Source organism: Ceratotherium simum, chromosome 11 (genome assembly GCF_057802395.1).
Source record: "Ceratotherium simum simum isolate JZ-2026a chromosome 11, ASM5780239v1, whole genome shotgun sequence".
Classification (NCBI taxonomy): domain Eukaryota; kingdom Metazoa; phylum Chordata; class Mammalia; order Perissodactyla; family Rhinocerotidae; genus Ceratotherium; species Ceratotherium simum.
Genome location: NC_141910.1, coordinates 6,344,424 through 6,351,439, shown reverse-complemented (window position 1 = coordinate 6,351,439; position 7,016 = coordinate 6,344,424). Strand labels below are relative to the sequence as shown.

The window sequence follows — 7,016 nt, the reverse complement described above, 5'->3', positions numbered from 1 at the left end:
GGTACATCTTATGAGAACAATCTTGTAGATGATGAATAAACAACCAGACCTTAGGTACCTAGCAGTAAATTCTAAGCTATATGTGCTTCCATGATCTCACTCCACATATCCTTGCTTATCTTTCTCCTCAGAGGGTAAAAATGCTAACTTGGCTCAGTTTACATCTCTAATGACTAAGAAAATCTGGATATGACTGAATTTTCCCGCAATTGATTAGTTAAGATTTTTTTGCCACTAGACAAAATGGGTATTTGGGACAGATATGTACTTCAGTAACAGAAAAAGAAAGTTATGTTTTTCCAGACCCAGGATTTTTGGCACATGTCCTTAACACACATAATGTATGCATGTATTAAGCCGTTACTCTGGGTAGTTACTTGCACTGTTTCCTAAATATTTGCTGCTCTCAGTCTTCTGAAACACGATAGGATTGTACTTCCTAGTCTCTTAGTGACTGAGTGGGACTAAGAGTCATAATTGAAAGTGACACGGGTCCCTTCTGAGACAGAACACTTACTTCCTTGTGTAAGAGTCCCCTGAATTCCTTTTCTCCCTCTGGCATCACAGCTACCAACACTGAGCAATAGCTCCTCCATTAGCCTGAGTTTCTGGGTGTCCCAATTCAGCAGTCTGGCCTACAAAAACATAGAGAAGTCAAAATAAAATTTCACTTCAGAGCAAAAGTGTTAATGTTTATAGTCAAGTGCATTCTGCCTACATCCCCTGACAAGTGGCATAAAGACACTGAAAATGAATCCTTCTAAGATATGCGTGACTGGCACATTCTTCCCTGAGGAAAAGTAAAAGCAGAAGTGTTATGCCTGAATTGAGGGGAGGCAGATACTCAGTGAGATTTGAAAGCAATCTTTTTTTCTTTGACAATTACAAGTGCAATCCCTGGTAAAGAAATGAGGTGACACATTGCTAGTATTTGAGGACCCCCTTATTCATGTTATTCTGTCATTTTATCTTTAACACAAACTTACAAAGTATGTGTTACTTATTATTGCCATTTCACAGATCACAATCACAATCTACCCATCTCAAAGATGTTAAACATTTTGCTCTTAATCAAATGACTAGTAAAATGCTGAACCACAATTTTAACGCAGATCTGTTTGACTAAATTCGATAGATACACTTTACATTACTCCATGTGGTCTCTCACAGAATGGACACACACCTGGAAAGAAGGTCTCCAAATTAGATCATTCCTTAAAACATGAATCACCCTTTAGAGAAAAAATATATCAAAAATTATTTACAGTCACTTCTAAGCAATCCTCTCATAAGAAAGCAAATTAACTTAATTGAAAAGGGGTGTAGTTAAAAATCTAATTTACTGGTGTATAACTGAATTCTATGATAAATCTCAGGGCTTATGATATTTTCTTAATTTATTTTCTCAGATGTTTCATTTACTGAATCTAGTTCATTAAATTTTCCATTGCACTATGATAATGCTAAAGACAATATAAGGTTCTCTGTTTTAAACTCAGGAGATGTTTATCTCTGATCAATGTGTATCTGCTTACATAAAACATGGATATTTCTGTTATTTTTGTGTACAGTTGCCAACTAAACTTATTCTATTGTTCATGTGCTTTCTGTTTTGCATATGTGAAAAGAACATACATTCTTTAGAAACAGAGATCTTCTTCCGTGTCTTCTTCTAGCATCTAGTGGTCCATAACTTCTTGACTTTCCTGGACTTATAAATAAACTATGTTAAAATATTTGTAATCACATTTTCTTTCTTGGAATTATTCAGATCAGTTACTCACATTTTACATATTTATCCTCCTAATTTATAAAATCCCAAACTCCTAGATGCTATAAAGTGGGATTCATGGAGACTGAATTGACTTTGGGAAAGAATTAACTGGAAGTCACTGAAAGGTTTTAAAGGTATAAATGATTGACATCCAGATCTCAATACGCAGCCCTTAAAAATGAACACTTCCATTTAGATATTCCACAAGACTCTCAGATTGAATATCTTCAAATAGAACTTCATCATCTTTCCATCTCAACTAAAGGATACTCCTGTGTTCTCTACGTCAGAGAGTGACATCACCATACCCTAATCTATTCCCTCTATTTAACTTCCTTCATATCTAATCAATCACTAAGCTCTGTTTTTATTTATTTTTCCTTATATTTATTAAATTTATCCCTAACTTTGATATCTTCAATTATATTCAGGGATAGACCTTATGTCTTCCCATGAATACTGGAGCTGCCTTCTAACTGGTCTTCTTGTTTCCTTTACCGCCTATAATGCCAAACAAAAAGCATTCATAGGCTGGATCCATGTGGATAGGATATTGAAACTAATGATTTATCATTCACTTTTGTTGTTTCTCTAAACCTAATGTGATAAACTGTCAGATGTTTTATCAATCATGGGTCTTTTTCTCCTTTAGGGGGAAGAGAAGTAACCTAAGTTTCAAAAGTCCTGTCTATGTCTTTGAGAGTTCACTTTTCCAACCCAATCAATTACTCTTTTATATTCACAAGCACTCAAGCGATGGTAACTTCAACTCTTCAGCACAATTATAAATGTCTCCTTGACCTGTTCCCAGAGGATTTTAACATGGGCCAACAGAGGAAAACTTATATTAACTTGATATTGTGTTTACATTATATACATGCATGGATATAGTATTCTATTCATGATCTCAAATTATCTTCAACTCACCACGCTCACCAGACAATAACAAGCAATGAGTATGAATTGACAGTACGGACTAGAAGAACAATCAAGACTTCAGTGGCATTTAGATGTTCTATTATGTAATTTTTTTCCTGCAGCAGTAGAGCCTGACAATATTTTATCTAATAATCCACTTTCATTTCTCTCTGTGATTATCCTACACTTTCATGCAGATTTAGCTAGGTGTCTTTAAACTCTAACCTACTTCTTAACTCAATTTTGCTCCTTTTCTTTCTTTGCATAGCTGGCATGGTTTGCCAGATGGGTCCCCTGATCATCCCCCCGCCACCACCCCTTTTCGTCTTTTCTTATGCTTTCTATCTTATTTTAAAAGTCAAAATCTGGTATGTGTGTGTGAGTGTGTACTATATTAAAAGTTGACCCCATTTTACATTTGAGAACTTCTGTTTGCTTTCTAATGTATACACAATAGGTTATTTATCACATACAAAATTCTGAAGGGCATCTTGCGCTTTCTCTGCATCTACCTAATTTTCAGTGTTAGGGTATTCCAGGCACAGAACACCTTTATTTTTGTTATGGTCCTAGAATTTATGATAAGTCTGTAATAGAGTTCTTTCCCTTTACAAACCAAGAAGAGCACAGCCTTTACAATTACATTGCCAGACTTCAACATGTGGCACCAACATTTACTCAAAATATGACAATGGGTCAATTATTTAATTTTTCTACAATTCACTTTATCTGAAAAACAAGAATAATATTGTACACCTTATATTTTTTTTGGCAGATAATGTGATCTCTTTGGCCTTCTTGGAAGCAAAATAGGAGTATAAGAAAGGAATGATGAGAGAGGTGAAGAAGTACTTAAAAGCCTATTCCAAGAGAGGGCTATATGTCTAGTTTCCAGAATAATTATTAGATTATAATACTGGGTAATTTATTTGAGTGTTATGATGTCAATATCACATCCCTTTCTATATGTTTCTATATATTATTTATAAATCATCCCAAAGGAAATATTTCTATATATTAACTTCTGGGTCAACTAGCTAAATATGATGGGCAGACAGGTGTTTCATTTTTATTAATAAAGACCCTTTCATATCTCATCTTTAGATAACTAACTGATTTTTAGATTAAGCAAAATTAATTTTTCCTTATGTTCAGCTGATACTAACACTACATTGACATTTAATATACTTTATTTTGTCAGAATTCTTTTTTTCCTTAACATGACATTCATGCAACAATTAAGGGAGAACAATTAACGAACAGTTAAGGAATTCACTCAATCTTAAGGAAGTTATCATATGGATTCCAAAGCAATCTTCCACTCAATCCATCACTGACACCTTTGTCGTACCTGTTCTTTGTTCTTCAATTAGTATTTGTGATGGTGAAATCAGAACATTCAAGAAATTGACCTAGTATTGAACCCAGTACCCCAGTAAACTTGGGCTTCAATAACACGCTATATACCTGAAAGAAGTAAATATTTGGAAACTATTATGTGCTCATAAAAACATAGTAGTCAGAGGAAGAGGGGGGTGTCAAGATCACAAAAGCAATTTAGGAAACCACTCAGAACATCATATTTCAAATAAGTTAAGAAACCAGTTTGAAATATATCAGGTGACAATTAGGTTGAGAACAAGCCTGAGCCTTATTGTGCTAAAAACTGTGCTTCATTTTTGTTTCTGTTTCTTTAATATATAGTAAAATTTAATCCATCTACACATTATAAGAATAGATTATAGGGGCTGGCCCAGTGGCATAGTGGTTAAGTTCACTTCGGTGGCCTGGGGTTCGCTGGTTTGGATCCTGGGCACGGACCTACTCACTGCTTATCAAGCCATGCTGAGGTGGCATCCCATATAGAAGAGCTACAACTCTGCAGTTATGATACACAACTATGTACTGGGGCTTTGGGGAGAAAAAAGAAAAAGAGGAAGATTGGCAACAGATATTAGTGCAGGGCCAATCTTCCTCAAAAAAAAAAAAGAATAGATTATAAATACATTTATGTAATTGCCATTTAGATAAGTGCAAAGGCAAGTGGCTGCTATTTAGAAGAATTAAGTTCTAGTTCAAATTCTGTATCTAATTAGTTGAAATCTTGGGAAATGATATAGTTACAATTTCTTTATATAGAAGACTACATACAACCTCTCTCACAGAATTGCAGGGAGATTAAAATTATAAAAGTGGAAATGCTGTGTAAATAATTGAACTTAATTCTTCTCTTTTAGAGAAATGTTTGAGCCTCTTTTTCTCCTAAGTTCAATTTCCATCATATGGCTGGGCTTGGTTCTTATAGGGTTTAGATGCCAAGCTAAGGGGGAAAAAAGCAAAGCTTACCAAACCTTTTTGATCAATCCTATACCCTTGATCCCATGTATATGCTGGCGGGGTTGGGGGAGGGGAGGAGGGTGGAATGTTAGATTTTTTGTTTATTGAAGAATGATCTGAATCAGGTTCTAGCTCATAGCAGTCCACATGACCGAGGATAGACCTGAATTCAAAGGTCACTTCTGCTATTTACAAGTCATATGCCCTTGAGAAAGTAATATGACCTTTTTAATTTTATTTAAATTTCCTAATTTAAAAAATGGAGTAGTTTTGAGGAATAAATAACAAAAAAAGTACATAAAACACTTAATTTACCTGAAATATAGTAGCTATTAGATGTCTCCTCTATTCTTGTTACTAATCTATAGAGGAAATCAATTCCTTCTTCTACGTAATACTTCTATTAATACCCCTTCATATATTTAAAAACACACAATCTTACTTTAAATTGTTTCCAGATATTTGTCTCATTTTCTTCAAGTGTGCTTTTAAGTAACAGGAAATGTTTATGCAATTTATGTGATGATCTTCCCCAAATTCATATTTTTAGGCATTTGACTATCCTTGGTTTCATTATAACGATTGAATGCAAAAGGAATATTTTAGGTCCCCAAGTCATTTGCAACACATTTCTCATACCTGTACACTATTGTTCCTCTCTTCTTGAAATTTCATGCTTTACTTCATCTCTTTCCGAAATCTTCAGAGTGCTCAGCTGTGTGTTGTCCTCACTTGATTATTTTGAAATATGTAGATCACAAGCAAAACACATCTTTCACGAAGGAGAAGATGAATGTCTTATATTTTTATTCAAACATCTTATTCCTTTATTCTCTTAGCAGGGAGATATTTTCTATCCATCTATGACTTTTTGTTAGATAAAGAATTACTACTGTCTGGGTTGTTCTCTGCACTACCTTTATTTTTAGCACTTGGGTTATGGAATCTCATTGTTTAGTTAGATGGTATGGTCATTTCACATGATTTTGAGGTCCATCACCATTCCAAATACACTACCCAAAATCATATACCAGTTTAGATACCAAAGTTGCTGTATGTCATCTGTAAATTTGATAAACATGACATCTCTATTGTTAACAACATGCTATAAAAGTAGATTAGGCAAAACAATCTTTATGTAAGGTCCTGAGATAACCACTAAAAATCACCCAGCCAACTGAGCGAAATCCCATTTGTACTTAGGCAAAATTGTTTAATCTAATTGATTTCTGATCTAATAAATTGCTGTTGCATCTCATCTTTCCTTGCCTTTGCAGCTTCAAGTACCTCATAAGAAATATTATCAAATGCCTTACTGACCCCTATGTCTACCTTATTTTTCTATTATCTACTTATCTATTATATTTCCCAAGTAAAGGAATGGACTTCATGTCATATTACTTGTTCAAGTGAACCAAGCTTATGTTAATGGTCATTGATTATAGAATCTTGCCCAGGATCAACATTCAGTCTACAGTTTGTTTATTCCATTTTGAGTCCACATTGTAAAAATCAATATATTTGTCAGTTTTACAGATATCATTCTCCTATTTGCAATAATGACTCAATGATCACCAATGGCCATTCAGAGATCTTGCTTACTAGTTCTTTTACTCTAGCATGAAATTTCTTTGTTGGGGAACTTGAAATGATTCAAACAGCTAGTTACTCACATAATATATCTTGATCCTTCATGAGCATCATCTTAGGAAACTGCATCTGGTTTTTGTGTTTGTGCCGCTATTTTAGTCCAGTGGTCATTTTACTTGACAGAGAAGACAAAAGCCAAATTAAATTGATTAAAATGGTCTGCTTTTCTTTCTAATTCATCATTTAGCAGCTTTAATACCTCTTTGGAAAAAGCTCAGGTATAAATAACATAAGAAAATCATCACAGCAACACCACTGGCCCCAACATAAAGGACGATCTTATCCTTGATCTTTTGTGCTAAAAATAACAAAAAGAAGCGTTTATGTTTAATTTAGC

At 34.2% G+C, this 7,016-nt stretch overlaps 1 long non-coding RNA gene across 1 annotated transcript; it reads right to left on the bottom strand.

The window, feature by feature from the left end:
- Positions 1–516: 516 nt before the first annotated feature.
- On the bottom strand, positions 517–6,782 carry LOC147915907 (uncharacterized). The gene is made up of 3 exons (XR_015553550.1): positions 6,703–6,782; positions 5,669–5,801; positions 517–635 (listed from the first exon to the last, which is right to left on the bottom strand). It is a non-coding gene; the product is annotated as an uncharacterized LOC147915907 (long non-coding RNA).
- Between the last annotated feature and the right edge of the window lie 234 nt (positions 6,783–7,016).